The sequence below is a fragment of the Periplaneta americana genome, chromosome 13 (genome assembly GCF_040183065.1).
Source record: "Periplaneta americana isolate PAMFEO1 chromosome 13, P.americana_PAMFEO1_priV1, whole genome shotgun sequence".
Classification (NCBI taxonomy): domain Eukaryota; kingdom Metazoa; phylum Arthropoda; class Insecta; order Blattodea; family Blattidae; genus Periplaneta; species Periplaneta americana.
In genome coordinates this window covers 137639176-137649800 of record NC_091129.1, presented here as the reverse complement: position 1 = coordinate 137649800, position 10625 = coordinate 137639176, and the positions used below count along the sequence as shown (strand labels likewise).

General features: G+C 39.6%; 1 protein-coding gene across 2 annotated transcripts in view; it reads left to right on the top strand.

The window, feature by feature from the left end:
- The window catches only part of LOC138712477 (growth factor receptor-bound protein 14-like), a 428407-nt gene that overhangs the window by 1250 nt on the left and 416532 nt on the right, over positions 1-10625 (top strand). The window lies entirely within an intron of this gene.

Here is a 10625-nt window from a genome sequence, read left to right as displayed (position 1 = left end):
CTCATGTGTCATAAATGAACCATAAATTCGACTGCACGTGTGTGTTTGCGTAATGTTTGCACAAGGCATGTCTGTCATAACCTCATCCATTCGCGATCCATTTCAGAGAAAAGCCATGTGCGTTTGTTTATTGGGATAAGTCGATAAGAGTTTTTTTTTTGTCTTGCCAGTGTTTGTTATACTAAAAGGAACATAACATCATAGATGAATTTATTGAGAATAAAACACCATTATGACCTAAGCCAAATAGATACAGTATAATCCGATAATAAACATATAAAAGGGAGTCGAGAGTTATGAAAACAGAAAAAGTATACCTACAACTATAACATGCATGTTGATAACCTGCCAAGAAAGTAAACTAGAGGCAGTGGCGTATCGAAGAATTTAAGAGGCAGTGGCGTATCGAGGAATTTAAGATGGGAGGGAGGAAAGTTTTGGGAACATCACTTGGTAAATTAGCCGATAACTTACATGCACAATATTTAAAATACTGTAATAATTGTTGTGGACAAGGTAGAGTATCTACCGGCCACTGAACGAATATTACACACCTTCATCACTGTCAATGTGGCGCTATAAACCAACTTTCAACTCTACCTTGTCCACAACAAATATTACATATATATGTTGAGGAGGAAGCCGCGCTCTTGTACAGGCCCAGAAACAAAATTTGGACCACCTGAATTTTGTTTCTGAGTATGTACAAGTACAGCACCTCGCACCGTGTACTGAATTCGGGCTATGGTATGGATGATGATAATAATGATTATGATGATATGTGAATTAATGATGGCGAAATGAGTCCGAGGTCCAACGCCAAAAGTTACCCAGCAATTCTGCTTCAATTGGTTGAGGTAAGACCCCGGAAAGACCCCAAGTAGATAACTTGGATCTAGTTTGGATTTGGACCAGGATTTGGACCCGGGGCCGCTCGTTTCACTGTCAGACGTGTTAACTGTTTCTCCACAGCTGTGGACTAAGTTAATTACTTAATCTAGTTATTGGTGTTGAGAACGTTAGCTCCATAATTTCTTTGAACGCATCTGTCAAATTTAAGCAACTTGTCAGCAAAAAGTTAAAGGATTTGTTATTCTAAATATGGATCTAGTTTGGATTTGGACCCGGGGCCGCTCGTTTCACTGTCAGACGTGTTAACTGTTTCTCCACAGCGGTGGACTAAGTTAATTACTTAATCTAGTCATTGGTGTTGAGAACGGTAGCTCCATAATTTCTTTGAAAGCATTTGTCAAATTTAAGCAACTTGTCAGCAAAAATTAAAGGATTTGTTATTCTAAATATGGATCTAGTTTGGATTTGGACCCGGGGCCGCTCGTTTCACTGTCAGACGTGTTAACTGTTTCTCCACAGCGGTGGACTAAGTTAATTACTTAATCTAGTCATTGGTGTTGAGAACGTTAGCTCCATAAAATCTTTGAACGCATCTGTCAAATTTAAGCAACTTGTCAGCAAAAAGTTAAAGGATTTGTTATTCTAAATATGGATCTAGTTTGGATTTGGACCCGGGGCCGCTCGTTTCACTGTCAGACGTGTTAACTGTTACTCCACAGCGGTGGACTAAGTTAATTACTGAATCTAGTCATTGGTGTTGAGAATGTTAGCTCCATAATTTCTTTGAAAACATGCCAAATTTAAGCAACTTGTCAGCAAAAGTTTAAAGGATTTGTTATTCTAAATATTGGCAATTGTTGGTAAAAACAAACATTTTTCTTTCTGTATCGAAATCCTAATACTAATGGTGATTAGAGAAGGTTAGGTATTTAAAATTTAAAATAATGGAGATAATTATTACAGTTGTCTGAACACTATTTATTGATGAAATAATAAAATAAATAAAATTGGTTAGAAACCATACGTTTCGAGGGTTGTGCTCCCCCATCATCAGTGGTTGTACCACGACTACGGTGTAGATGTTCTACCGCGTGTCGTATCTACACCGCAGTCGTACCACTGATGATGGGGGAGCACAACCCCCGAAACATGTATGGTTTCTAACCAATTTTATTTATTTTATTATTTCATCAATAAATAGTGTTCAGACAACTGTAATAATTATCTCCATTATTTTAAATCTTAACTTATGAACACTGTTGTATTTCGACCTTCTAAGTATTTAATCAAGGTTAGGTATTTTGGAATTTAGATTAACAGCTTGGTGTTACTGCTTGATCCATTAAACTTTAAAATAGTCATTAATTTATCGTTTTGATAATCTCGGCAAGAACGGGTTACAAAGAAATAGATCTAAGAAAAAGAGAGAGAAAATATTTCGCTACATTTTAAGAAATTCATAGTAGTTTAACTTAATATTGTACAGCGCGAAGAGAAATTATGGCAGTTATTACAAATTTTATTCTAGTATTTTATTCAGAATAACTATTTCTCAACATGCACTCCACACTAAACTTCAGTACACGATCTGTTCAGTGTTACTTAACATTTCTATTGCATTATTTTCATTTCACTGCAGATATTTCATGTTATTTCAACTAAGTATCTTTCAAATCGTCATTCGAGGAATCTTGCTTGTTCACTTGTTTAAATTTTTCAACGTATAAGTTCAGGGGCGGCTTTCGAAGAGGGGCTGCGGAGCTGCAGCACCCCCAAACATTTGTGGCTCTCGTCTCGTTTTATGTTGTGAAATACATTTATTATACAGTCTCTATTTAGCGGCTCGAATTTAAAAAAAAAAAATTCGCTCTCAATGACATACACGCAATCGTTAGTGAAGTCACTTCCTCCCATGGTGCTGCCAGAGCGAAACCAGAGACAAGGCCTATAGGGTGAAGCCACTTCCTCCCCTGGAGCTGCCAGTCTCGTCTCGGATGCTTTGCGCGTTAGTTTTACCCCTCCTCCCTGCTGCCTCTGGCCGTGAATCCCAAAGACGTTTTATAGGTGAATCCAGAGTTTCCAGGCGCTGCAAAATTGGCCGCAGTTTGTCAGTAGCGCGCAGTTTTAAATACATTTTCTTTAATATTGTGAGTATAACAAGTGCAACAATGTTTAATTCTGTGCAATATTTACAGTCTATTCAGTTCAGTACCTTAACAATTCAGGAGAAATGTGAAATTAAGTGCCCATCAGTTGAATCTCATAATGGAAAGAGCCGCTAAACAAAATACAAAGGCTCGCATATTTTTTTCTGATTTATCCAGTATCCCTGCTCTCTTCTCTCGATCTGCACACAGTTCTGTATTAGATTAATGTGTTTCAAAGACAATTCCATCAGCTGGGGCAACAAGATGGATTTAAAATAAGAACAGTAAATGTTGTTCATGAGAAGAAGGAGCCATTGCTAGAATGTTTTCAAACCATAATGGAATCTGAAACATCTCACATCACAATAAATGAGACAAGCGCCCTGGTGCGTACTCTTGAATATCCTGAATTCAATTTCTGGCTCTTATTTTTTTCATCAACTACAACATCGCCAGTTAGATATTTCTAAGGTTCAAATCTGCATATAAAAATTAAATTATGGTTTATTTAAAGGCACTCGCAACAGCAGGGGTTATATCAGCGTCGCCGGTGTGCCGGAATTTTGTCCGCAGGATTCTTTTAAATGCCATTAAATCTACTAACATGAGCCTGTCTCATTTAAACACAACTTACAAGGTAAGGCGCATGGAACTAGTCTTTAAATAAAGTAAGTTGCTTGGTTTATTTTTGTATGCAGCCCCCCTTAATTCAATACCCACGAGCCGCCACTGTATAAGTTAATCGCTTTCTTACAACATTACCAATATTTGCATAATATAGTAGAACCTCAACAGTCCGAACCACAGTAGTCCGAAATTTCTGTTAGTCTGAAGGGGGATGGGGGGGTAACGCAAAATTGCGGTCATTCGTTGGTTAGGAGAAGAAGGTAGGAAAATAGAGAAAAGAGGACGTTGCTTGAGCTTTGCAAACCTGTTTATGCGTGAAAAAAAAAAAAAAAATAAAAAAAATGTTATGTTTTATTTAACGACGCTCGCAACTGCAGAGGTTATATCAGCGTCGCCGGATGTGCCGGAATTTTGTCCCGCAGGAGTTCTTTTACATGCCAGTAAATCTACTGACATGAGCCTGTCGCACTTAAGCACACTTAAATGCCATCGACCTGTCCCGGGATTGAACCCGCAACCTTGGGCATAGAAGGCCAGCGCTATACCAACTCGCCAACCAGGTCGACGAAAAAAAAAATAATGAAGGGGATATAAACATGAAGTAATACATTGAGAAATATAATTTGGGATATTCCAAACATGTTTGAATCCCAGTTAGTTCGGATTAGCGAGGTTATGTGATTTTTGTATTGCATAGCAGAATAAACTCTAAATGAAAACTTGACTTAGGCTAATACAATATCGTGAGACGATAGGAATCAGTATTAAACTTCAATGTGACACCGAATAAAGATGAGTCAGTGTTATTCTGTAATTGTATGCGATCAATCAATTGACTTGTACAACATAATACATATTATACACCGTGTTCCGCTTATAAGTATAACAAAAGAAATAGCTATAACTTCTGAATTAATACAAGTATATAGTTGAAACCAACTGCTACAAAGAATGAAAACTGGGAATTTTTGTTACCTTATGTTCCATAAACCTCAACATGGCTTCCATTGGTGGCACGGGAAATATCCAACCGGTATTCAACCTCGACCCAAGTGTTATGAAGCATCTGTGGTGTAACATTGTTGACAGCAGCATAAATTCTTTCTTGTAAGTCTGCCAAATCACGTACTGGCGTCCTGTAGACCTGGTCCTTAACAAACCCCCACAGGAAAAAATCAGGTGGTGTTAGATCTGGTGATCTGGCAGGCCATGTGATGTACGGTGATCCTCTTCCGATCCATCTTGCAGGGAATTGTTCGTCTAAGAATGTGCGAACCATGTTGGCAAAGTGTGGTGGAGCCCCATCTTGCACATTTCTAACTCGAGTCTGTTTCTCAGATGAGGCAACCTTCCACGTCAGTGGAAAAGTAAACCGACACAATTGTCGCATCTGGGGGTCGGAAAATCCAAGTGTCGTAATTGAACACCAACGGGATTCCCCTAAATGGAATGTTTGGTGTGGGATCATGCGTGACAGAATCATTGGTCCCTATTTCTTTGCTGAAAAGACAGTCACTGCAAACACGTACCTGGATATGTTGCAACTGTATGCTGTGCCACAACTCCCAGATGGAGCAATTTTCCAGCAAGATGGGGCTCCACCACACTTTGCCAACATGGTTCGCACATTCTTAGACGAACAATTCCCTGCAAGATGGATCGGAAGAGGATCACCGTACATCACATGGCCTGCCAGATCACCAGATCTAACACCACCTGATTTTTTCCTGTGGGGGTTTGTTAAGGACCAGGTCTACAGGACGCCAGTACGTGATTTGGCAGACTTACAAGAAAGAATTTATGCAGCTGTCAACAATGTTACACCACAGATGCTTCATAACACTTGGGTCGAGGTTGAATACCGGTTGGATATTTCCCGTGCCACCAATGGAAGCCATGTTGAGGTTTATGGAACATAAGGTAACAAAAATTCCCAGTTTTCATTCTTTGTAGCAGTTGGTTTCAACTATATACTTGTATTAATTCAGAAGTTATAGCTATTTCTTTTGTTATACTTATAAGCGGAACACGGTGTATATCCGCTTTCCCATAAGAATAACGTAACTGTCATTGATAAGCATGTCCTTGGCTCGTTACGCTGTATTTAACATTTAACTTTATCGACGATCATCGATCAAAATTGTTTAATTAGAAACAGTGAAAGTTAATTATGTTTTTTGCTTTGTTTTTGTTATGTTAATGCATTAAATATTATGTTTCATGTATTACGTTTTAAGCTTTAACGTGGCTATAGCTTAGGTAACGGGTTAGGGACAATCCTTTGCACATCGGCCATACTGTGCACCTGAATTTATGGGATGAATGAGGATGAGGTGTACCAGCCCACCGGCCGCATGTGACCCCTCACCCGCTCACTCAGTGGGGGCCCCCCCTACTCCCCCAAGTTCATACCGCCAAGGTGATTAAGCAACACAGGATCCATTCCAACGGCCCTTCCAAGGTGTCGAAGCGCCCTTGAAAGTGTTCTTAAGGAATGAATCCTGGCAGAGGAGTAGGCAGGATGCGAATTAAAGGGGGATGGAAGGGTTTTCCCCCTTGTTGGAAAGTTATCCCCCTCTCATAATTCGTATTAACATCCCTGCCAGGGATAACTTCTATCCACACTCACAAAATATAATTGTTTTAATACGAGTATAGGTACTTTATAAAGTATAAAGTAAGCAAAGAAAGTAATATTGATGTATTATTTATTTATTTTTATTTATTTATTTTATGCCTCTAACAGGGCAAAGCCCCAATTACAATAGACAGTACAGATATTCGGTTACAAAAAAAACATAGATAACATGAAAAAAGAGATGAAAGAGATACAAGTGTAAATACAAATTAAAATGGAAAATGAGAAAAGGAAAGAAAAAAAAAAGAACAGAAAAATAGATACTACCTAAATAAGAGGTACAGATATAGGTATAAATGAAAAATACAAAATAAAATAAATGAAAAATAGTTAAATATAGATATCATAGCCAAAAATGTAAAATGTAGCTATAATTGGCAAATTACAGAGTAACAAATAGCAATATTATATAAAATCAACTACCTTCAGTGTATTAATAAGAAAATGTTTGTATTCCATGTAAGAAATGCAGAAATCTAGATCCCATGTTTTACATATTTCATTGAAATTTGAACACATTTTTAACACTGGTGAATTTTTATGTGCTGAAGTGTTTGGTTTTTTTATAATATAACAATTGACGATTTCTTAAATGTGATGTTCTAGCGTTAATTATCATCACCAGCAAGATGACAACAATCAATAACTTAGGAATTACACATCTTAGCTTAAGCCTGCTCATGGATATTATTATTATTATTATTATTATTATTATTATTATTATTATTATTATTATTATTATTATTGGGGGCGGCCGGATAGCTCAGTTGGTAGAGCAGCTGGCTATGGACTGAAAGGTCCTGGGTTCGATCCCAGGTGGTGACAGGATTTTTTCTCGTTGCCAAACTTTCAGAACGGCCCCAAGGTTCACTCAGCCTCCTATGAAATTGAGTACCGGGTCTTTCCCCTGGGGTAAAAGGCGGTCAGAGCGTGGTGCCGACCACACCACCTCATTCTAGTGCCGAGGTCACGGAAAGCATGGGGCTCTACCTCCACGCCCCCCAAGTGCCTTCATGGCACATGACGGGAATACATTATTATTATTATTATTATTATTATTATTATTATTATTATTATTATTATTATGATCAAGATGCAAGACAAGCAACTCAGTGCGACCAAGCGTTGAGTCGTATCGAATGAGGACAATAATAATTTTATGTATGGTATTCTCTATCTAGGATTCTATCCCCCCCCCCCCAATCAGAAATCTTAATTCGCACCCTGGAAGTAGGTATCTATTTCCGTCTCGTTGGAATTGTGTTTCCCCCTTTGCATTGCATTTCTCACCTATTGTCTTGCACTGTGCCGGCCAAGTGTCCAGTAAGTACTGGTACTACTGAATGTTCAGAGTTATAGTCGCGACGCTGTTATTCCCGCCGTGACTCCTCCTCTTTGCTCACGTCTTAGGAAGTGAAGGCTCTATAAAGTCTAGGTAGGTAGTATCGTTCTATGAACAAAGATAATGAACAAATTCTCCAGTGTTTTGAAAGAAAAATATTGCGCAGAGTGTATGGCCCAGTGTGCGACAGGGGTGTGTGGAGGAAAAGGTATAACCAAGAATTGTATTCTCTTTACGAAGATGTGGAAGTCTCTAAATACATAATGTTAACCAGGCTAAGATGGGCAGGACACCTGATAAGGAAGGAAGAGGGAGAGATCCCAAAGAGAGTAATGCTAACACAGCCGGATGGGACAAGAAGGTAAGGAAGGCCGAGATCGAGATGGATTGATGGAGTGGATGGTGATGCGAGAGCTCTTGGAGTGAGATATTGGAGGATGGTAGCTTTGGATCGCGATGGCTGGAGACGAGTCCTTGAGGAAGCCAAGACTCAGCAATGAGTTGTAGAGCTACTGATGATGATGAGGTAGTATCGTTCGCCATTTTTGTTCTTTCGTTGCCGAGCTACCATACGAGGAATCTATTTGCCACACCGTTAAACATTATCATGTCGTAGCTCCTATGATAATAAATCAAACACACTGTAATTGAGTAAATAATTGAGCGGCAAATAACGTCTTCGTGTGCTTTCTGCGAACGCCAACGAATGAGCCAAAATGGCGGGCGATTATATTAAATATTTATCGAGCCTTAAGAAATGAATAACGTCTTCATCAGCGAATCACAAGACTCACACGTTTAAATGTAGCCAACCTGCAACGCGATTGGCTGCCGGAAATTAGAGCGACGGGACTATAGTTCGGAATACTCACAACTAGTTCAGAATACTTACAACTGTCGGGAAGATAGACAGTAATGATTATTATCATTATTATTATTATCCCTTGTGATAGCTCGTTACAGATAGGATTGGCCACATTAACGAACTGCTGTTTTTCCATTGTTCACTGGTGTTTAGAATGCGAGGGGCCATTGCAGACGTTGATTGAATGACAGATTCCTTGTAGTTGTATGTAAATGCTTGGATCAGGTCCAACCTTCGTTACAATTCCGTATTTATCTTCTTGAAAATAACCTCTGCAAGTGCAAGAACAATCGAATTTATGAGCACATGTTAGTTTTTAATCGCTTATTTAACAACGCTGTATTATCTGCGAAGTTATGTAGCGTCAATGGAATTAGTGATAGCAAAATGGTACATTTGGGGAAATCTCCGGAAAGAACCCAATCAGACAATCAGCCCAAGCGGGATTCGAACTCACACCTGAGCGCAGTCTCGTTATCTCTGAGCTACGCCGGTGGCCTCCAAATAGTTTTATTCCATCAGTAAACTCTCGGTGGAGTCTTCAGTCAATGTCGTTTGGAGACGAAGTGTTTTCGGTAGTGTAATCAATGTCTTTGGAGTTAAGTATCTGGTTTTGTTTTGTTTATCCATGAACGTTTGTGTGGTACTGCACTGTAACTTAGCTTGCATTACTACGAACGTTAAGTTGAGTAATATGGTTATAGGCTAGTCTAGGCTTGATCTTTCGAAGGCCAGACCCGAGACGGATCTATGCACTTACCCTAGTCGCAAGGAAAGAACCGACTTTCTGACAGTTCCGTTAACGTCTATTTTTGAACTCTCTTCTGCCCGTTACTCTCTTGGGTCAGTCAATAGAAATTGTATTCGCAAATCGCCTTTTCTGCGCTACAAAACAAGTGAAGTCGTCGTTGCCGTATACCGATAGTAGTATTGGAAACATTTTCATGATTATCAATATTGAACACAAAATCTCTACCTGCTGTCTGCCTCCGGTTTGAGGGGAGGGAGAAATGCTACTATACTAAAAGCCAGGTTATGAACGGACTAAACCGGAAGCAACGTTCTGTTGCCACATAGTGGCGCGAGATTCAAAGCATGATCAGCATTTGTCACCGATATGTTTAAAATAACTACTGTATATAGTTCTCGATAACACTATCAACAATATTAGTAATTAAAATTACTGTTTTTAAGAAAGCACGAGCTAATGACGCTGGTACGAAATGCGACTCGTAATGCACGTGGTACTGCAAATGGACTGGGAAGTTTGGCTACACTGTCTCCGTGATTCCGTTGCCAGATTTTCGTTAGCAGACGACATTTTCACGTGAGGTCTAATGAAAAGCTCTGTTCTCCTTTCCCCCTCCGCCCCGCCATACTCAACGTGTCATCGCTGCACAGGCTACCCCTCTAACCCGCACTTTCCTCTCGCCCTGCCAACTACTTCCTGTTTAGTCGGTTCATAACCTGGCTTTTAGTATAGCTGCAATGTCGCGCTCTCGCCCTTACTTTCCACGTGCTTCAGTAGAAACGTCAGAAGTCGATTCTTTCATTGCGGTAAGTATAGGTACTCAATTGTCCATTGTGCGCCCTGTATTACTTATTCTACGATTGTCCAAGTCCGATGGGTAATCTGAGCGACATTCGTGAATGCGATGCTGACTAGTGGGCCACTACAGAGCAAGGTCCCAACATCTGAGGAAACTGCAGGCTTGGAGACCTAAGTTCTTTCTATATTAACATCGGAAATTCGTAGAAACAGATTAAATGAATGTAATGGTGGAATAAAAGCGAAAAACAGTAGCGCGAGAAAAAAAACCCTCTGCACCGTCTGCTTTGTTCATCATAGATTCCATCGCGATAGGACCGGGGATCGAATCCGGACCGCCTAGATAGAAGGCTAGTAATGGTAAAATTTTAGAACATGTATGGATTAAACTCATAAATAAAATATTAACTATTAGAATGGGAATTTTGATGTCCTCCAGTAGTGGCAAATACACTACAGAAAGCATAATCTCATTCTATCATATGCTACAGAGTGGGCAAAATAAAACTGACTCGGAAAACCTGTAATATTTACATTTACATTGCTCGGGACTGAGCATGCGGGAGATGCGCATGCGCGGACATGTGACAGGAACCCATTGTTGC